This window comes from Protopterus annectens, chromosome 12.part0 (assembly GCF_019279795.1).
Source record: "Protopterus annectens isolate FY-2018-M chromosome 12.part0, PAN1.0, whole genome shotgun sequence".
Lineage (NCBI taxonomy): Eukaryota > Metazoa > Chordata > Ceratodontiformes > Protopteridae > Protopterus > Protopterus annectens.
This window is the reverse complement of record NC_056746.1, coordinates 8,753,667-8,777,167: the sequence shown is the minus strand read 5'-3', so window position 1 is coordinate 8,777,167 and position 23,501 is coordinate 8,753,667.

The window sequence follows — 23,501 nt, the reverse complement described above, 5'->3', positions numbered from 1 at the left end:
AAACTGATACTTGTGGTTAAATGACTTTAGTGCATGAGTGCTCCAGCGGATCCTGTCCTCTGATAGGCAACTTACTCTGTGTGTCTCCCAATGGAGTCTTGTACGACCAAAATTTTGGTTTGTGTGGTGGCTTACCTTATGGGCTTAAAAGACTAAACTTATTGGGAGGGGCTCTTTGCTACATAAACTAGTTGCTCTTTGTGCAACTAAGTACTGAGAAAGTTTCTTAGAGAAGTTTTTAATTTTAATATCCTCCATCTAAACAAGGCACACCATGAGATTTGTCTGTATGTGTTGTGGTGGGTGTTATTTTAGTAGAGTGATTTTGAGGTTGCTGAGAATGCTTACTGTAAGTGTAACATCTGAGAGGCCTTTAGAAGAGTACATGTAAGATGTACTGATGGTCAATGTGTCTGACCCATATTATGTGTGGTGGGTGTAGTGTGAGTGTTAATGATAACCCATTTGCTATTACAACTGCTTGTATGTGAGAAACTTGCCTCCAGTGGCATTGTATAAATACACCTCTTACATGCTGTGCCAGTTTCTTTAGGAATTAAAAGATCATCTGTAAACATGAGACAATTCTTACATTGCCTCCGGATGCCACTATCTGTCAAACTGGCTGCGGAGATAGCAGGAAAGTGCATATCCATGGCTGCCGATCTCTCATACTTAATCTATAAGAGGACGGTGCAAGATGGTTTACAGCTGGCTAGCTTGGGTGCTGTAAAAGTATAGGCTACAGTCACGACTGTCAGGGACTAAACTCATTGGGCGGAGCTCCTTGCTACATAAACTAGTTGCTCTTTGTGCAACTAAGTACTGAGAAAGTTTTTAGAGAAGTTTTTAATATTAATATCCTCCACCTACACAAGGCACTGCTAATCTAACTGCTGCGCTGCTGCTGCACCGTGAGCAGCATCACGCAAACACAACTATACAGCAGCAAAGAAAATTCAAAAACAAGGAAAAGTGCCCTCTAGAGAGTCAGAGACAGCACGTTTCTATCAACTCCTCTCTCCTCTCACTAGACTTCTACCAAAGCTGTTCTAACTTCAGATCATAAAAAAAATGTAAAAAGTGCAAATTCAGCAAGAAATACAATTCATTAATGCACTAAACGCAAACAAAAAACTAGATACAAAAAAAAAAGTAAGCAGTCAGGAATAAAGCAGAAAGAAAGTAGGCCCAGGTTCCAGCCCTTTCTTAAAATTTTTTTTTATTTATATTCTTTATTTATTAAAAAATAAGCGCTCAGAAAAGCTACCAACAAGCCAAGAAGCAGGAAAAATTATAAATAAATTTGGAAACAATAAAGTAAACACAAAATAAAATAAACTAAAACACAAGTAGTTCTTATCAAAAAACATCACTAAAACTCAATAAAAAAAAAAAAAAAAAATTAAAAATAAAAAAATAATAAATAAAAATGAAAATACACAAATGAATAAAATACAAATGGAAAATGAAGTAAAAAGAATAAAAAAAAAATAAAAAGATAAAAATGACTAGAAAAATGAATAAGACCAGCTCTGAATAAACTACACTTATTTTATGTAACTTCATCATTTTTCACACACCACTGAATGTTACAATTGAGATGAGGCCAGGGGCTTGGAATGCATTTTTTTTGATTTGCCATCATTTCTGGAGTTAGTAGTAATAAAGAGAAGGGACCCCCCTCTATGTCTGAAATGTGTGATCAATTCCCATAAAGCGTCCTCATGGCATAGACATGCTCGTAATACGCCGCCGCCGTAATTTACGGTCTGTCTTGCCTATGTAAAAAACAGGAGGACATGTGCTCCATAAAACCGCTTCCCAGAGTAGTGTTCAGGAAAGGAAGGAATTTAAAAGAGCTTCTACAATCTAGCAAAGCAAAAAATTTCATTAAAAGTATGTGTCTTGTGGTGATGTGGCTCCTGTAATTGGTGCCAACTTAATAAAGTACACACTTTTTTCTTTACACACAAAATAAAATATAATACAACAACACATTAATTGTACTAAAAATCAGTCATTTATGGAGCCGCTTTTGCTTTTGCAATACATGTCCTTTATTTAGACAAGACAGAGACAGACGGGCAGCACGATGTAATGACGCAGCATACTAATCATGAGGACTAATACAAGAAAAAATGCTCTAGCAGACACATATAGCAAATTTCCTGACCATAAATTTTGCTTTATGGGAAAATGATCACATTCCAAATGAGCATTAGAGGGGGCTTGTTTGTTATTACAGAACTCTCTTGAATTGAATTGGCAAATCAAACTATGCACTCAATGACAATTGTAACATCTCAGTGGTGCTGAAAATGAGAAGTTACATAAAATAAGTGAGTTCTTTAGTTTTCTTAATCAGTTTGTCATGTACTAATATTAATATACATATGCATTGCATACATATGCATGTGTTCAGCCCCTGTGACTAGGCCTATTCCTTTTCACTTTACTAGTCATTTTTATGGCTGTATTTTTATTATCTTACTTTTTTACTATTTGATGGTGTCCATTTTAATTCAACTGTAACATTTTAGTATTTTCATTTTTATTTTGTATTTTAAAGCGTTTTATGATAAGAACTACTTGTGAGGTAGTGATGTCATTTGTACACACCTCCTTTTATTTATTGTTTGTTTTCCTGCATTGTTCATTCACTAAATTCTAAGCTTTTTGCTGGTATTAGCTGCAAAAAATTTAATTTTAAAATAAAAATAAATAAAAAATAAAGAAGAATTTTGAAGTGTTCTTGACCCTACTACTGATTTCACTTATTCCTGACTGACTGCTCTCCTTTGCTTACTTAAATTCATTAATGCAGTCAAAACACCGAGCAGTATACAATGCAACTGTAGAAGCATTGTAAAGGTACTTATTAGTCTTGTTTCACTCTGTATTAAAAAAATGACTTTTCCTCTGGTGACCTGGTCATAAGAGTATTACTGAGCTCTGTGGGGATGACCCAATCATCAAACAAACATGAAAATTATAGAACAGCAAAGACAATAAAACAAAGAAAAGAGGCCCCTGGCCAATCAGAAGCAACACAGGTTCATAGGTTCATAGGTAGGTACTAGGCTATCGGCCCAAGGGCCTAAGTAAGCCTAGCTAACAAGGTTCCCTGGCTTACGCCACCCAAGAAAGTTAATTTCCTGTGCCCTTGTCAAGCAGAGCCACAGAAGTGATCCCTGGGGTGTATTTCCTATTTCCCATCCACTCATCAAGATTTTTCTTGAAGAGTGCTAATGAGGAACTTTGCTTGACATAGATGGGTAGCTTGTTCCAGAGTATGGGAAGTCTCTGGGACAGGAATCTATCCCTCCAGCATTTCCTGTTTATTGTGGTGACAAGGTTTAGGTCCCTAGAGCATGTAGCTTGGAGGGATTGGGATTTCTTTAGGTGTAGCATGTCCAACAGCTCTGGGTTTAACAAAGCTTTGTATGTTAGGCAGAGATCACCTCTGAGTAAGTGATATGTTACGGAGTAAAGCTGGAGTTTTTTGAGAAGGTCAGTGTAGGGCATCTATTTGAAGCCAGTAATCCTCTTAGTGAGGTACTTCTGTGACCTTTCCAGCTGCTGCAGATGTCTTGTGAGGTACATTCCAAAAGGGGCATTGTACTCTATAATGGGTCTAATGAGTGCAGAGTAGAGGGGAACAATGACCTCTTTTTTCCTGGATGAGAACCCTTTTGTGATGAGGTGTGCCACATAGAAGGATTTCCTGACTACTGTGGCGATGTGATTATCAAAGGAGAGACTACTGTCCACCTGGGTCCCAAGGTCTATTATCACACATTTGGGTTAAGTAGACTGCTCTTTATGTGGTAGTTCATGGGTACAGAGTTTTTACCAAAGGGGATGACAATGCACTTTTTGGCATTGAGCTTGAGGCCATGCCTCTGACACCAGGCATCTGATTCAGTGAGGCCCTTTTTTAGGATGTCCACATCATTCGGGGACTCGACTATGGCTCCTAGTTTGCAGTCATCTGCCAACTTTGTTAGCCCAAGGCCCTCTGTGTTAGCCTGTACGTCAGAGAAGTAGATACCAAACAGGAGAGATCCCAGGACAGAACCCTGTGGTACTCCACTTGTCACTGGTTTGAAGTCAGATTTGGAGTCTGCAGCTTTTACAGTGTGGGTTCTGTCAGTGATCCAACTGGCAACCCATCTTGTGGTGTTGGGACTTATACCTAGCTTAGTGAGTTTAGCTATAATTCCAGAATGGGGGATAGTGTTGAAAGCCTTGGCGAGGTCAAGATAAGCTGTGTGAACCACCTTATTCTCTTCTACAGCTTTAGTGACTGCCTCAAAGAAGTCGATCAGGTTCAGAAGGCATGGTCTGCCTTTCACAAACCCGAACTGGGTGGGGTCCAGAGTTTGGAGGTTACCAATGTCTTTGTTTATAAGTTCCATGATGATACATTCCATGGCCTTGCAGACCAGGCTCGTCAGGCTAATAGGCAATAGTTCCCAGGATCAGTGATGGCTCCCCCTTAGTGGAGTGGGATAACTGTTGCTGTGCGCCATTCATTGGGCACAAAGCCTGAAGTGAGACTATGATTGAACATGGTGCCTAAGTACTCCTGGGCCAAGAAATGTCTCAGGTCCCCTCAATCTCTCTACAGTATAAGCAAAGCTGTTCTAATTTCAGATAAAGAAAAAGGGCAAAACATGCATTTTGAACAAGAAATACAATTCAATAATGCTGTCAAACACCAAACAGTATACAATCCAGTCCAAATGCAGAAGCAGTGTAAAGATACGTATTAGTTTTGTTTTAAGCTGTGTTCAAGCAAAAATGACTTTCTTTGTTTCTGATGGTGTGGTCACCAAGCATTGCTGATCTCTGAAAGAATGAGCTCAACAGGATAATGTTATACAAGCTGACAGCAGATTTCAAGCTGGCAAGACAGGTATGTCACTGTATAAGCTGAAGTAAAAAACAAAAAGTCATGGGCATTCAGAAGCCGTGTAGCTGAAGAATTGTCATGTCATTAAGGAGTCATCTGCATGTATCTCATGGGACTACACCACAGGTGGTTCAAGGTATTATACAGAGTGGTCTCTATCTTGGCAAGGTCTTTCTTGCAATTTCTAGAGCTTATTATAACCTTGTTTATGATGTGGCTACTACCATCAATAAGACTCTGCAGAATGGGTCCCTACCCTGTGTTTAGGTTACAATGATTGAGAGAAAAAATATATTTCATAATGGTACAAGCTATGGTTCACAGTAAATACATACCCTGTACCATTATGAAATTTTATTTTGCTCTCCAAGAGGAGAATTGAAGGCAAACATCCAGTTATGTAGGTTTACCTTGAGGGGTGCAACTTTGCTTGATATGCAGTAGAAGTTTATGTGAGAGGTGTGGTATACAATGGGATATGAACCTACTATGTTAATATGTCTTATTTATACCAAAAGACAGCATCCAAACTATTGCTTTATTGTTTTTTTTTTTTATTTGTTTTTACATTCTGTAATGGAATACATTTTTTCCTGTTAAAGAAATATGAAAGCACTAAAGAAATAGCATAGGTGTTGTCTTCCAATGTATTTTATTTATTTTTACTACCCTAGTCCAAGTCAAACTTGTCAGTTTTTTAGCATGTTTTATTTATCTGTTACTGAAGGGTTAGTTTCTTTAACTGGGTATTTCAGCAACCATTTGCTTTGCAAAGGAACAGGGGGTCAAGGAGGGTTGGAAGTTTCATGGCTAGACACATATCACCATGAAGGATTCTATAAGTGATTGAGTACAGAAAGATGTTTTCCAGTCTGTCTTGATAACTCAGGACCATGAAGTCATTTATCTTCTTAGTTAGAAATCTCTGACATCATCTATCATAATATGTTTGTTCAAATACATGCCAAAAAGGGCATTATATTCACAATGGGTCAGTGAAGAGATGAGTAAAGGTTAATTAAGGCTTGACAACACTTTGGAAATTAGATAAGCCAGAAAGAAAGCTTAATGAACTACTATGGACACATGATGCATGAGGATCAAAAGTTGAGGAATATTCTAGATTTCGTATGACAGCATCTGACTGGAAGCGATATGATGTGGAACTGTTTTGTTTACTAAAATTGACTATGCTACATTTTTTCACATTTAGAGGCCATTGTTCTTACACCAGTTTTTAACATAGTCTAACAAAACTGGAATAATTGGGAGTCAGTGGGGAATTAAATAACAACATCCAAATTACAGTTGTCAGCAAACAGAGCCATAGCCCTGCAGTGTTGGCTTAAAGGTTTGTGAAACAGACACCTAACAGACGATAACCCGACACTGAACCCTGTGGTACAATACTGACATGTTTTGCTTTCAAAAGTGGCACCCGCAAATCCAGTCGCATGGGTATGTTTGTTATTAAGACATGTACAGAAAAGTTATGGTCGTTGTTAAAGGCCGACTGTAATTGATTCATGCTATAACATGATTACACTCTAATTATTTCTATGTAGTAAGACCACTAGAAAACTACAAACGAAGATTAAAGAGCATTTATATGCAATTAAAAACAAACAATTAAAGTAACACTTTCAATAACCTACTAACAATTGCTTGGCACAAGTGTTTTTTTTTTTTTTGTAATAAATGTTCTACCATGTGATGAAAGGGGAAATTATTACAATAATCTTTTAGAAAGGAAGGAATATGAATGAAAGCTTTGATTTGATGGAGTACATTCCTAGGTTTAAATGGGGTTACCAAGAAGAAATGTATTTTAAAATGGGAAAAAGAGCTGCAACAGGTGACTGGTGAATTTGTTTGTATTGTGTGACTGTTTTACAATTATTTGACAGTTTTAAAGTGGTTTATTTCATTCTGATAAAGTCTTGTATCAGTGACATGAAAGCACTAAATTATTAAGTCATTTTCATTTACTTTTCTCAGTTTCCAATGACTTTATCATTCATTTATTTTATATTACTTGCCATCTTCAAGCTTTTTTTACATATGAAGGTGCATAAGAAACAGTCATATATGTGAGGACAAGAAAAAGGGAATTTAAGGTGCCTAGCAGACGATGAACTATTTGGAAAATGGAGTTAGCATTTATCATGTCAAAGAACTACTGGGCATGCCCAACGTTTGCTAGTGTAGGTCACCCAGTTTATTGATTAATACCTGAATAATCTGGGGAAAGAAACTGATTGCAAAATTAGGAAAAGGATCTGAGGGGGTTGTTCACAACTTGACTACATCGCTACACTTTTCTTATTTTGGGAGTACCTAATTTTTCTTTTACTATAAATTTGCCATCAGGATCTGGCACAGCCTTACAGCTGGCAAACCTTATACTCTGTAGTAGGAAACAATATGTCTCCCAGTCTTTCATTTGTAGCAGTATTTAATGCAATGGCATTACTGATTATTTTGCTCGCCTATCTTTTCCATGGTTCATTGTTATGACAGTCACAGTCACAATCATATACTGGCAGGTTGGAAATATCTGCAAACATTTCCTGGGATTTACAAATATTCTCTCCATCCATGTTAATTGGCCAACATGGGTTTGTTAATTAGTATGAAGAAGAGAATCTCCACTCCAGAGACATGGTAAAGTAGCACAGAGAAATATCTCATTGGTCACATGGAACACTGCATTGACAGACCTGAAATTATAGTGTTTTCCCTACTCGGCCATGTACTGCAGTAGCATACACATCCCCATAAGCACAGACACACACACACACACACACACACACACACACACACACACACACAGAAATATATATACATATACAGATATATATAGGCATAGATATAGATATACATAGGCTAGTAAGGTAAGTCACAACACCAACAGACAAAGTTTGAGCAGAGCTAGCAAAGGACATCAGGTATATAGATCTCCCCAGATTTTTATATATATATATATATATATATATATATATATATATATATATATATATATAGGGTCTATGTTAAATGTTTGAACATCCAAAATGTCGAACATTACATGGTCGAGACCAAATGTTTGACATTTGGATGTTCGAACATCAAAAAAAAAAAAAGTAAAAACAGAAAAAAACACTTTAACAGTGTAGGCAGGGGAGCAAGCTCCCCTGCACCCCCCACGTGGGGGGGCTGCACCTCCCACACCCCCTACTTAAATATACCAACTCTGAGAAATTCTCCCTATCTGCACCATACGGTGCCACTGAAAGTCTATCTTCTAGCACTCAAAATTTTGAACGTTTGGTCTCGACCATGTAATGTTCGAAAATTTGAGCATTCGAAGATTTGACAGGTACCATATATATGTATATATATATATATATATATATATATATATATCCAATAGCAAACAAGCCCCTCCAGTAGCAGTAATGTGTAAAACAAACCCTGATTACCACAAAGAGCTGGATACTGGCTGAAAAAATCAACGATAGTCCTTGGAGAAATCACAGTTAAGTGCTGATACTGTTATGCTGATGTCCGTACCAAAAAACAAAAGTCACAACAATGCTAATAAATAGAAGATCCAAATGCAAAACGTAGATAAAAACGCGTTTAATAGCACGAAAAACAACGCACCATCAAACGATAGCTTCCTCAGACGTTGCAAATTTAAAATACAGGTAATCTTAAATAGGAATACACATCTCACGATATCATAATGAAGCGTAACTTCCTGTGGTCCTGTAACATAGAAAATACATTTCTAAGACTAATAGCTATTAAATGTGTAAAAAGTATATAAAATGTATAAGAAATAATAAAATAAATATGTAAATAGCGCTTAAATTGCGTACAAACTTGTGCATAATACAATATAACTGGCAACCCTGATGTAGGTCAGTATACTAAGAATGTAGATAGATAACCTCAAATACGTAGCTAAAGAGTCCAGGAGGACACTGCATCAGGGTCCATGACAACAGCCGCAACCTGGCAGTAGGATAAACAACACAGGCTGGTGGCAAACGCAAATAATGTACATAAGTATGTAAAGGACATCCATCGGCGCATGTCGGCAACGCCGAAACAGCCGTGCATGTCGGCAAAATACAAATACAGAGAAAAAGGGTAATGTGCAAATGGGTGGAAGTGTTTGAGTATGCAGTAAATTATATAATGTCTGTAAACGGATCAATGTATGTGGATGACAATGATTTGCACTAAAAACAATATACTATAAAAAGAACCAAAGGGAATAAGCTCATATATGTACGGACTGATGATGTGTGTAGAGAAGAGGAAGGTGAGGTAGGCAGAAAACAAGAAGGTAAGGAGGGGGGAGGGGAGGAAGGAAGGGAAGAAGGGTGAAACATGTAGATCAGCAATGGCTGAGTCATGAGAAATACTGATGTGTACATGTGGATACATGTACAAGAACGAAGTATTGTGCAAGGATAGAAAAGATCAACTGCTGGTATAGTGAGTAAGATAAAGAAGAAATCAAGATAGAATTGTGGTATGCAGTAATGAACATAGCGAAGCTTTAATGGATATGCATGAAACTGTGGATCAGGATAGAAGGATAAGTCATGTGCAAATGTGTGTGGCATGGAATAAAAAGGGGTGGTCACTGAAGTGGTCTGGATCTGAGTAATGGTCTAATTGACACTGTCTATCCTGATCCACAGTTTCATGCATATCCATTAAAGCTTCGCTATGTTCATTACTGCATACCACAATTCTATCTTGATTTCTTCTTTATCTTACTCACTATACCAGCAGTTGATCTTTTCTATCCTTGCACAATACTTCGTTCTTGTACATGTATCCACATGTACACATCAGTATTTCTCATGACTCAGCCATTGCTGATCTACATGTTTCACCCTTCTTCCCTTCCTTCCTCCCCTCCTTACCTTCTTGTTTTCTGCCTACCTCACCTTCCTCTTCTCTACACACATCATCAGTCCGCATATATGAGCTTATTCCCTTGGTTCTTTTTATAGTATATTGTTTTTAGTGCAAATCATTGTCATCCACATACATTGATCCGTTTACAGACATTATATAATTTACTGCATACCTCAAACACTTCCACCCATTTGCACATTACCCTTTCTTTGTATTTTATTTATTTTGCGACATGCACGGTTTCGCGTTGGCTCTATATACTATGGGATGTCCTTACATACTTATGTATTATTTTTGCTTGCCACCAGCCTGTGTTGTTTATCCTACTGCCAGGTTGCGGCTGTTGTCATGGACCCTGATGCAGTGTCCTCCTGACTCTTTTGAGGTTATCTATCTACATTCTTAGTATACTGACCTACATCAGGGTGCCAGTTATATTATTTTATGCATGCACGTACGCAATTTAAGCGCTAATATTTATTTTATTTTATTATTTCTTATACATTTTATATACTTTTACACATTTAATAGCTATTAGTCTTAGAAATGTATTTATGTTACAGGACCACAGGAAGTTCTATTTATTAGCATTGTTGTGACCGGACATTTTCGTACTTTTGTTTTTTGGTACGGACATCAGCATAACAGTATCAGCACTTAACTGTGATTTCTCCAAGGACTATCGTTTTCAGCCAGTATCCAGCTATATATATATATATATATATATATATATATGCAACTACAGAGAAAGTAACAAAACTCATAAAATTTACGATATTTGGCTGTAAATACCTACAGAAATATTGTTTTACCCCTGCCAAGCTAAATAAAATGTTTCCATAAAGTCATGTCTCCTGCTGGTGATATAAAGGTGCCCTGTCAGGATCTTGATCCCATATATTCTGGGGGTGCCCTGAATTAACAGAATTTAGGCAATCTCTGTCGTCTTGGGAAGCCACATAATTCCTAACGACCCCCAAGATGGGAAGTAGGTGGCCACATAATAAGGCACTTCTGGGGATTTTTATACTGGCTGGTAGGAAAGCAACAACCTATAAATGGAAGAGACAGGAATCCCCAACTCAAATAGAAGTGTTAAAGATAATGGCAAATTTATACAATCAGCAAAAGTTACTGTCCATCCAAACACAACCCAAATGGTTAAAACTAAACTGGGCATAGATGGTTAGAAATAATAACGATATGAAAATGTATTCTCCTTTTTTAATTTCTCCAAATCTTTTCAGTTTCTAATACCATGACAGGAATGGACTCCATTCCTAAGTCAAAGTACGATTAAAGTTCATGTGATTAGTACTGTTTCACTCTTTGATGTCAGCCAAAAGTGCTCGTTGCAGCACCCACAATGTGCCCAGTAATGACTCCTTCTGCAATTCGTACAGTTACATCTATTGGTTGCATATCTAAATATGATTGTAGACTCTTTTTTATAAGATCCATTGCTCCTACTGCTATTGGAACTATCTGGGTATCTTTCTTCCACATTCACCTCATTTCTGCTTGCAAATCCTGATATTTTATGACTTTGTGTCTCTCTCTATGCAGGACACTGTAGTCACTGGGTGTGGCAATTTCAATAATCAATGCTACTTTTGTCTTCTTTTCTTGGACCATTATATCCAGTTTTCTAGCATCTATCTTTTGAACTGTTGGTAATGGATGATCCTGTGAGATGTAGACTTTATCATTTTCTATGATATTTTGTGGATCATGATTCCAGTGTTTTTCCAGCCACTTCAATACCATAATGTTTGCACAATCTCCAGTGCAACAGTCTCGCCACATTATTATGCCTTTCAGTATACAGTCCTTCTGCCATTAGTATGTTGCAACCAACAACGAGGTGGTCTCCTTTTGTGCATGAATGATAATGTGCAGTCAGGGCAACAGGACATAATATTCCTTTCAAGCCTTCTTCGATAACAAGTTAACTGGGCACCCCCTACCTTACAGGAACATCATTTCAGATAAAATAAGATCCTGATGAATAGATTATCATGCCTTGATTGAGGGACCAGCTAACCCAATACCCACATGCACACCCATAGCCACTTTAATGAATGATTGTATCTCAGATAAGTAAATGTGTGTTGGATTACTGTCTTCATTGCAGTTGCATATCCTGTATATATTTTCTGAGACCTACACTCAATTAAATTAATTTAAAAATATTTAAACCAATTTTTCTTATTTCTATTTTTTTATTTTAAACAAGAAGCATCTTTATTGCATTATCACTTATGACACAGGCCATCATACGTTTATATAAATGAAAGCCAACCATACTGACATATTTTCAGCTGCAAACATTATACATCACTATACAGTCCTTGTCAACTGAACATTACATAGCTCATTCAATTCCTGTCTTCCCTTAAACTTCATTCCTCCTCCAAAACATTATTCTGCACGTAGTGTCCCCACAGCTCCCATTTTTTATGTAATTTGCTCCTACCCTTTTCTAAAGATCCCACTCCATTTCTTTTATCTCTGTTACTATAGTCACTACTTGTAGTAAGGATGGTTTGGACTTTTATTTCCATTTTTTACTAATTGCATTTTTTGGGCAGCCACCAGAATTAAACAAGTAAGGCCTTACTATGTCTAGGCAATTCCAATTCTGCATCACAACTAAAAAAAAATCATATTCTTAGTTGCACCAATTTTTTTGCCCAATATTTCTGACAGAGTAGTCTGCAGGGAATTTTTAAACTCTGCTAACTTATTACACTCCCCAACAAAAATATGTTCTCAATTACCTCTTTTTCCCTACCACACCTCCAACATTTGCAATCTGCCTGAGGAAAATTTCTATTGAGTCTGCTTAGGGTATAAAAATACCTATGCAAAGACTTTCAAGCAAAAATCTTATATCTGCTAGTCATTGTTGCATATTTGGGAGCCATACATTCCTCCCAGTCTTTCTTTTGTCGATTGCTTATTTTTTCTAACATTCTCTGATTGATTCTTATATTTATCGTGCAATATTTTATATGCCCTACTAATTACCACTTTTTCACAGCAGCTTTAGTCCTAGATTCTACAAACAGCTCTACCAGTGCTGGTCTTTCACTTAGGATTCTCCTGTTTCTTTCTCTTTGTTAACTGGGAAAGTCTGACTTGGAACGAAGCCCGGTTTCAGCTGAGGCCCGGGGAGAAATGTTCTAGAAACATGTCTTTGTAACATGGGAGGAAACCGGAGTACCCAGAGAAAACCCACACAAATGCAGGGAGGACAAGCAGATGCCACACAGAAGGCACCCCAGCCAAGAATTAAACTGGAGAACCTCTTGCTGTGAGGTGACAACGCTACCACTGCAGCACTGCGCCATCCATCTTCTCTTATTTGTTTAACCATTTGTATCACAACAAGTCAATCCTTTGTGGAATATCAGACTAGCAAGTAACTTTAGAACTAGCAATAGTACCCAGGTGCTCAGACTGGGAGGAAGTTGTTAAGACAGCACAACTCGCTTCCTCATTGCCAGATCATTGAGTCTAGGTTAAAACAAAGGTTGCAGCCACAGGAGTACATGGGTTTCATTGATGACATTTGGTTCAGAATGAGAGTCATTGACTCTGTTTAGTCGAATCTGTGCTTGTTACATACTGTAGCTTTCCACGTTTGAGACTGTAAAATCATGGTAGGGAAACATTCCATTGGATGGATGTCTCTGGCTCCTATAAATATTCCATACACCCAAGATTAAGAAACACTTAGATCAGTATATTTTGAGTAGAGAGGGTATGTGGGTGCAGCCCTCACCCACATGAGTAGTTAGATGAGCATGCTCCCTGCAAAAAAATGTTTTTGCTTGTTTGTTTTAGAAATAAAATTCATCCTTTCTTCATTGACTTTTTTCCAATGTTTTATGACAGCTCTTTATAACTTAGATTATTTATTATGTGGCTATGATGGTATCATTTAGAGCAACTTAGAAGTTGGTCAGCTTTTAACACCACAATGGCAAGGTCAGTATATCTGACAATTCATCAGAAATCCATGACTCCACAGACTTAAGCTTGTCACTAAGTCCCTCTCAAATGAGCAATCTTCACCCCTTAAGAGATGGGGCCAGAACAAAAATGTGGTTATAATGTTCTTGATGGGAACATAAGTTGAATTTCTTCCCCAGAAATAGCAAGCAGCTGGACAAGAAACAAAATGTAACTTTTTTAATTCCCCTTGCTGTCTACCACTGTACAGCGTTAATTAATTAATTAAGAACACCTGAATAGAGAAGAATGCAGTGGTGTCCACCATGAAAGGCATCCAAGATCCATTTGAAGTGAACTCTCTGTAAACTGAAGTCTATACTGGTAAAGAGATACAGAAAGCTGAGATACGGAAAGTAAGATAAGGAGTTAGAAGACCCATTAGAGCCCTTTGAGCAATGAAAAAAACAGGTGTCCACTGATTAATGGAGGTGAGGGGAGGGAGCTGATGGAAACAAAAAAAGTGTGAGGTAACAAACACAAAAAAAGAGAAATAAAAGGTTCAATATTGGAGAAGCAAAGGAAAAACAGAGGACAGTTCAACTCATTGTTAACTGAGCCACCTGTACTGAGCCAGAAGATATAGCAAACCTTCTGGCAGATAAAATCAGCTCTAACCTTACCCTTTGCCCCCCTCAGTCACCCCACAGGAATTCCCCCTGCTATCACTAGGGAACATGCCCTCAGTGCTCTCTAAGGCCAAGAACACTGCATTGGTGGGCGCAGACAATATCCCAGGATGATTTCTAAATAGCATGAAACATGACTGATCACAATGTCTGGAACTGTTATTTAAATGTAGCCTCCAAACAGGTTTCATGCCTCATGAATGAGAACAGCAACTCTGCACAAAGGTGGGTCACCTGCAGACCCTGGAAACTACAGACCCATAACTTTAACCAGTCTCATATGCAAAGCCAAGGAAATAATTGTGATAGAAATGATAAGTAATTACATAGGAAACCTCCAAACACTGCACCCAACACAATTTGGTTTTGTCAAGGGTGGGTCATGCAAAATCAGATTGGTGGACTTCTATGAGAAGGTCACCAAAGCAATGGATGAGGCCAAAACAGTTCACACTGCTAAGCTAGGATAATGGCTACACATTGTATCACTTTTGTTTTGATGGAGCATGTGTGTGTGTTTGTGTGTGTGTGTGTGTGTGTGTGTGTGTGTGTGTGTGTGTGTGTGTGTGTGTGTGTGTGTGTGTGTGTGTGTGTGTGTCTGTCTGTGTCCACGTATCTTGGGTAATTAAGTTAATGTGTATGGGAAATGTCAGGGGCAAGGTTAACATGAATGATTATGATGAGACGGGGGGGAGCACATTATCCACCTTAATCATGCATGCTAACCATAACCTGTCTCTATCTCTGCCCCTCCCATAACCTCAACCTACACATTACCTTACAATTAAGACAACTCTAACCATATATTATACACACACACATACACACACACACACACACACACACACACACACACACACAAGTGACCATGAGGCCAACGACCACTGGGCTTTTTTTTTTCATATCCCACAAAAATAAAATGTATATCGTTATTATTATAAGTGGTGTATTATTATAGGCGGTATATGCTAGTTAGGCATGATTTAATGGCTGCCCCTCTGTCTATCAGAGGACATGAGAATTCAAATTTAATCATCCAGGTTGCACTTGAATGCTTGTAGGGGTGGCTCTTGAATAGGGGGAGAGGATGCCTTCTTCAGCCTATTGGGGAAGCCTATGTCAGAGAAAACATACCTGTCCCTCTAAAATGTCCTATTTAATTCTTAGATCTAAGTTTAAATTGTTAGAGATCTAGTCTCTGGTTTAGTTTTTTTTTGCAGATATGCAAAATGGGCAAAGCAGGCAATGACATAGATGAAAGCAATCCTTAATAGTCATCCTTAAAAAATACAAAATAAACAGAGATTGGGATTAAGGATTTGAGGTTGTTTTTCTTTTGTTTATTTGTTTCCCCCCTGTTTTGTGTTTCTGCTGTGTTTCTTTTTCTTGTTGTGTTCATTGGTTCTGGTTCATTTATTCATAGGTAGGCCCTAGGCTATCCTGGGGCCTATACAAGCCCAGCCAAAAAGCCCCAACCCTGTGCCACTTTCTGTGTGAGCCACAAGAGGTGCCACTTCCTGTGTTCCCACAGAGGTGTTCCCCATCAGTGAATTTCAATCATCAAGATTCTTCTGAGAGAAATCATCAAGATTCTTCTAGAGGAGCTTAATGGTTTATTATTCTGTAGTTATAGATAGAGTATCCCTCACCATGTTCATGTTTATCTCTGCCACAGTGTTTAGGGGTTGTTAGTGTTTAGAGTGGGTTTTGGGGATTGGGATTTTTAAGTGGAGCATGTCCAGCAACTTTTATTGACATAGCTTTGTGTGCAGGCTCTGGTTTGACCTAGCTTTGTATGTATGCAGAAAAGCAGGAGGTTTTTGCGAGATGGATCTGGTCTTGGAGTTTTGCAGGTTTGAGGCTCTTGGCCTGTTATTTCTGTGGACTTTCCTTCAGTTGTGTTTGTTTGTTTTGTGACACCATACCAAAGGTGTTGTTGTATAATGTGGTTGTAAAGATGAATGAAAAGAGAGAATACTGAGCAATGGGTCTAATTTTTTTCTTTTCCTGACTACTGTGGCAATGTGATTATCAAAGGAGAGACTACTGTCCACCTGTGTCCCAAGGTCTCTTATCACACTTTTGGTGTTAAGTATACTAACACCTATGTTGTAGTTCATGGGTGCAGAGTTTTTACCAAAGGGGATGACAATGCACTTTTTGGCATTGAGATTGAGGCCATGGCTTTGACATCAGGCATCTGTCTCAGTGAGGCCCTTTTGTAGGATATCCACATCATTAGGAGTTTCGATTTTGGCTCCTAGTTTGCAGTCATCTGCGAACTTCATTAGCCAAAGACCTCCTGTGTTAGCCTGTACTTCAGAGAAGTAGATACCAAACAGGAGAGGACCCAGGACTGAACCCTGTGGTACTCCACTTGTCACTGGTCTGAAGTCGGATTTAGAGTCTGCTACTTTCACAGTGTGGGTTCTATCAGTGAGCCAGTTGGCAACCCATCTTGTGACATAGGGATTTATACCTAGTTTAGTGAGTTTATCTATAATTCCAGAGTGGGAGATGGTGTTGAAAGCCTTAGCAAGATCTAGATAGGCTGTGTGAACATCTACGGCTTTGGTGACTGCTTCAAAGAAGTCTATCAGGTTTAGGAGACATGATCTGCCTTTTACTAACCTGAACTGGGTGGGGTCCAGAGTGTGGAGATTACCAATGTCTTTGTTTATAAGTCCCATGATGATACATTCCATGGCCTTGCAGACCAGGCTCGTCAGGCTAATGGGGCAGTAGTTCCCGGGGTCCGTGGTGGCTCCCCCCTTGTGGAGTGGGATAACCGTCGCTGTGAGCCATTCAGCAGGCACAAAGCCTGAGGTGAGGCTATGATTGAACATGGTACTTAGGTGGGGTACCAGTTCGTTCTGTATTTCATGTAGAAAGCAGCCTGGGATGTTGTCTGGTCCCATGGATGCTGTGTTCTTGGCTTTGGAAAGTGTGGTTTTTACCTGTGCAACCATGATTACAGGAACTTTGCATTCTTCCGGTATAGAGATGGGCTCTTTAGGGGATGAGAGGGGGGTAAAGTTAGCACTGAACCTATTTGCCAGAATGTTGGCAATATCAGTTCGGTCTGTATATTTAGTGCCATTGTGCTGTAACTCAGAGCAGATCTGAGTGTTGCCATTGAGATTCTTGACATAGCTATAGAATGCTTTGTGGTTGCCTTTAGAATCAGTGGCGATTTTTTTTTCGTAACTAGCTTTGGAGGATTTTATCAGGGATCACAGCTTCTTACTGAGGCTGACCAGGGAGCTCCTCCACTCATGGGATTTTACTCTCTTTTGCAACAGTTTCTTCCTTTTGTTGTACAGTTTGTTTATGGCAGGGGACCACCAGATTGGCTTCCTTTTTTTGGAGGATACCATCTTGGTTCTGTTTGGGATAGCACGATTCATGCACTCATGTAAGTGCTTATAAAGTGCAATTGTGTAGGATTCAGTAGTTGTAACTGTATTGTCCATCTGCATGGGTGTCATGAAGTTCACCACTTCTGTCTTAAGAAGCATGAAGTTGGCTTTGGAGAAATTTTTTACCATGGTTTCCTTAATGGGGGTTGAGGGCAGGATGTGGATATCTAGGGTAATTAGCTTATGGTTGGTTCGGACCAATGAGGCGTTGACTTCAGGTGTGGAACACCGGTCACTCATGTTGGTAATGACTAGATCTAGGATATTGTTGCCCCTGGTGGGGGTGTGGATAAGTTGATCCAGGACATTGGAGTTTATGAATTCCAGAAAGCGTTGAGCAAAGGAGTTGGTACATGAGTAGTTTTCCCAGTTAATGGTGGGGTAGTTGAAATCGCCCATTATTAGGATGTTTGGTTGAACCCTAATATTTTCCAGTACATCAAGAAAAGAGGAGTGGGAATCCTAGGGCATGGTGGGTGATCTGTAGCAAGCTACAATTTGGATTGCAGTTTTGCCCAGAGTTAGTTGCACTTGGATAACCTTGGCTGCATTATGCTGAGCAACTAGCCTGGAGGTGTGGATATCCTTAATGATCCCTGGTACATACCAAAGAAGCATTATACTCTATCATGCTGTGATGCCCGTGCCCTGGCCCAGCAATCAAGGAGTCTCAATCCTCAACACTGGCACCAGTGAAGGATGTCTCATATAGGAGGAAAGGATAACAGATACACACAGTAAAGTGCAATTTCCCTTAAGAGCACACAGAGATCACAGTCAGTCCAGGGCTGATCACGCCCTTGCTCTCCAGGTCCCCAGTAAGACTCCCCACTGGCAAAACTATAGGGTCCAGATCTCAGCCTAGTGCGCAAGCTAAAACCTCCAGCACTCTCTCTGTCCAAACAGTCCATGTCCCTGCCCAAGTAGCTGACACACACACACACACACACACACACACACACACACACACACACACACACACACACACACACACACACACTTTGAGAAGAGTTTATACAACCACACAGACACTCCTGGGAAAGGCTGGTACAGGTTCTCCAGCTGTGCCCCTTTTACCCAGACTATACGGTAGAAATCACTGCCACCACCCAGCTAATAAATATCAGCTACCCAAAGGCCCTTAAAAGGGTGTCCAAATATTACTGTGCAATATTATTATCCAACTAGTAAGTGTAACTAAACAGTCAAGGCTTATTAGGGTGACTTGGTACAGGATCACTATATACATGCAATGTTCTCTAGAGCTTAAATTATCTCTACACAAAACAGCCACAGTTGAAAGGTTTTAAAATATTTAATAATAAATACTAAAATACAAGACAATACTTCTTACTACATAGTGCTAGTCAAGAGTTCAGAGATCACAGAGAAATATTTAAAATAATTCAGTAGTACAGTTCTAACATCACAGAAAAACACTTAGTCTAGTCTTTCTAGTTTCTAGCTATTTCTAAGAGAAGACACAAGTCTAAGATAAACTTACATATAGAGCAAGACAGTGCTGTGAGTTGGATGGTCAAGACAAAAATGCTTAATGCTCTCTGATTCTCTCTGTTTTTAAAATCACATTCCTGGTTCACATTACATCATTCTTCACACTTCCCTGGGTTTACAGGCTAACAGAAACTACATTTACATTATTAACATCTCCTTTTGTTATCTTGCAGCTGGTCAGGAAACAGAGCATTAAAGATACATGTGCATGTTTAAATCTAGCAATTTAACTCTTGGTTAAAACAATAGAAAGAATGTCTTCATTTAGACATTTTGGCACAGTGTTTAGATCAAAGGGTCCCAACATGCTTTATTTGATCAGCTTTCTGACAGCAGAGTGCACTGTTGTTACATTGTTTGCAGTTCCACATCTAACAGCATTTTTTCCATTTAAGACAACAAGCCTGTGCCTTACATTAATATTTACAAATGATAGAATTATCTATAAAATTCTATCTGGCTAGGCTGGAAGCCTTCACACATGCATCTGGTGATGGCTGAGTACAGTGGAACAATGATTTTCCTGGACCAAGATGCAATGCCTTTACTTATAAAGTGAGTGACATAGAATGATTTTCTTACAACCTTAGACACATGGGCAAAAGCCAGGTTGCTATCTACATGAATCACCAAATCCATGAGTACTGTATCTACTTTTAGGGGTGTTTTATCAATGAGGTAGTTTCCCAGGGTGTCTGACTTCCCAAAAGTACTATTATTCATTTCTTTCACTGATTTTTAAGCTGTGACTTTGACATCAATCATTTGTCTGTGTTAAGCATCTTGTAAGATGTCAGCATCTTGATGGGGTTTCTATTATTGCTTCTAGTTTGCAATCATCTGCAAAGTTGGTAAGCCATAGGCCCTTGACATTGGCCTTGACTTCTGAAATATAGATGCCAAAGAGGTGCAGATCCATCAGAGAGCCCCGATGACCAGCCTCTTTGTGGAGTTAGTCTCTCCCATCCTAACTTTTTGGGTCCTGTCTGTGAGCCATTTGGCTATCCAGTGAGTTACACAGGGGTTTATTTCTATGAGTTTGTTTACAATGCCTGAGTCAGGTATTGTATCAAATGCCTTAGCTAGGTCAAAGTAGGCAGTATGCACCATTTTGCCCTCATCGATTGCCTTGGTGACCTTCTCAAAGATGTCCACCAGGTTCAGTAGGCATAATCTGTCTCTGAGAAAACCAAACTGGGTTGGGGTCCAGTGTCTGTAGGTTTCCTATGTAATTGTTAATCATTTCCACGATAATTCTTTCCATGGCTTTGCATATGAAACTAGTCAAAATACTAGGTCTGTAGTTCCCGGGATCCATTGATTGTCCACCTTTGTGCAGTGGGAGGACTGTTGCAGTCTTCCATTCACATGGCACAAAGCCAGTGTAGTGGTTATGGTTGAATACTGACAGCAGTGGCCCTGACATGTAATATTTCAGGCTATTTATGAGGTATCATGACATATTATCAGGGTCCAACAAAGCTGTAATCTTAGCAATATAAAGTCCATAAAAGACCAGCTCTCTACTAATAGTTAGAAGGATCGGTGTTTCCCTGGGGGCAGCTGGGTGTGAGGGGGGGTTAAAATTGGAGCTGAATTTATCAGCCAGAAGATTTGCTATACCTCCCAGTTTAACCCAAGGGTCTTACTCCAGGCATTCACTTTTGCAAAAGTAAGAGAAAACATATATTACGATCTGTGTACTTTTGCACCCTATCCCCACCTCAATAACTCAAGATTATGGCTTATTAACTTAACATTAATTAAACAGTATAACAAAAGAAAAACAAAAGAAAAAAGTCATAGCTGAAATTAGGAAAGTGTAGCGCCAAAAAGATCAAAACTGTCTCATCAAACTAAGAGGATAAATTAAGTCCAACAAAGCAAATTTTGAGATAAAGATAGTGTCCCATGCCAAGGACAACCATAACGCCTTCTTGGATATAACTAAAGAAGGAGTTATGGTTGTCCTTGGCCTGAGGCACTATCTCAAAATTTGGAAAGAAAACACTGAATATACTAAAAAGCTTCCCTTTAGCAATAAATGTTTCAGCTTCTCTTAAGAAGCCTGTAGCTGAGGACTACATTTTTTTCTCTTACATTTCCATGGAGACAAGCTGTAGGGCAATAAAAACTAAAACACTGGTTTCTTCAAGACTAAAAGTTTTCTACATGTAAGTTGTTTTTCACTTCTGGGAAGGGAATAAAGATAAAAAAGAATAAACAGTTAGTGAAAGTAGGGTCTATGTTTGGCTACTGAAAAAGATACATCTTGAATGGCTAAATTTCAAATGGGACACAGCGAAATGAAAAATTAGCAAACAACAAGAACATCAAAAATAAATGCATTGAATTGCCATAGTTGGCCAACAACCAGAAAGTAATGAGATGCATTAGGTAAGTGAAGGGAAACCTTTTATATTTGCTCTATTCCCCTCTGTAGTATGATCTCGTACTTGGTATATATAGTTAGGGGATGGGGGTGTAGCCCCTCACATAAGTTGGTTGTGTTTGCAATGTTGGCCAACAATGTCCATTCAATGCATTTATTTTCGATGTTCTCTTTTTTTGCTAATTTTCCATTTCTCTGTGCCCCATTTGAAATTTAGCCATTCAAGGTTTATCCTTTTTGGTAGCCAAACATAGACCCATGTAAGTAGAAGCACAGGCAATAACATGCATCTTAGCACGGATAATCTCAATTTGGTTAATGTTAGCAGCTGTCTATTTGGGACAAATGTTTCTATTAGGAGGGATAAACTTCATTATTTGAAGATGTACATACTTTTCTGTGTTAATATTAGGTTACAGCTTATGGAAGTGTTCTAGGGTGTGCCTTTTTTTTGGGTGGGGCATTAAAACAAAAAGTCTTGTGAAATATGACATAGATTTCAATGCTGATGATAAGAAAAATGTATGAAGAATTAACCTGCCAAACATTAGTGGGTACATGTATCACAAAAACTGGAAAAAGACATTTTAAAAAGCTGTTAAATATAATAGGTGGGAATAATGGCTTTTTATCTTAATGGCGGCACTTTCTATATTATCTTAGAATGTGAATGGCCTCACAGGTATGGACAAAAAAAATAATATTTAATTATATTAAGAACTGTAACATGCACATAACAATGCTACATGATGCACATTTGGAAAGAACTGAGCAAGGATTTCAAGATATTTATTCAATGGAATATCAGGTACAAAGGAAAAGAGGAGTATTTATATTAATTGCTAGAGGAACTCCAATAGTGATAGAAGAGGGGAAAAATACAGTAATGGCAAACTTGTGGTAGTAAGGAGCTAATGGCAAGGGATGAGCCTGATCTGCAAGGCCATGGAACGTATTATCATGGAACTTATAAACACAGACATTGGCAACCTTCAAACACTGGAACACACCCAGTTTGGGTTCGTGAAGGGCCGATCTTGTCTCCTGAATCTGATTGACTTCTTTGAATCAGTCATCAGATCTGTAGATGAGGGTAAGACGGTTCAGACAGCCTATATGGACCTCACCAAGGCCTTCGACACCATCCCCCACTCTGGAATCATAGATAAACTTACTAAGCTGGGCATTAATCCCTACATTACTCGATGGGTTGCCATCTGGCTTACTGACAGAACCCACACTGTAAAAGTAGCCAACTCTAAATCCAGCTCCAGACAAGAGACAAGTGGAGTACCTCAGGGTTCAGTCCTGGGACTGCTCTTGTTTGGCATCTACATCTCTGAAGTACAGGCCAACACTAAGGGACTCTGGCTAACAAAGTTCGCAGATGACTGCAAACTGGAGCCATTATTGAATCCCCAAATGATGTGGATATTCCATAAAAGGGCCTTACAGAAACAGATGCTTGGTGCCAGAGCCATGGGATCAAGCTCAATGCCAAGAAATGTATAGTTATCCCCTTTGGGAAAAAACATGTACCTGTGAATTACCACATAGCTGGCAGTACAATAAACACTGAAAGTGTGATAAGGGACTTAGGGGCACAGGTGGAGAGTGGTCTCACCTTCGATAACCACATCGCCACAACAGTCAGGAAATCCTTCTATGTGGCACACCTCATCACTAAGGGC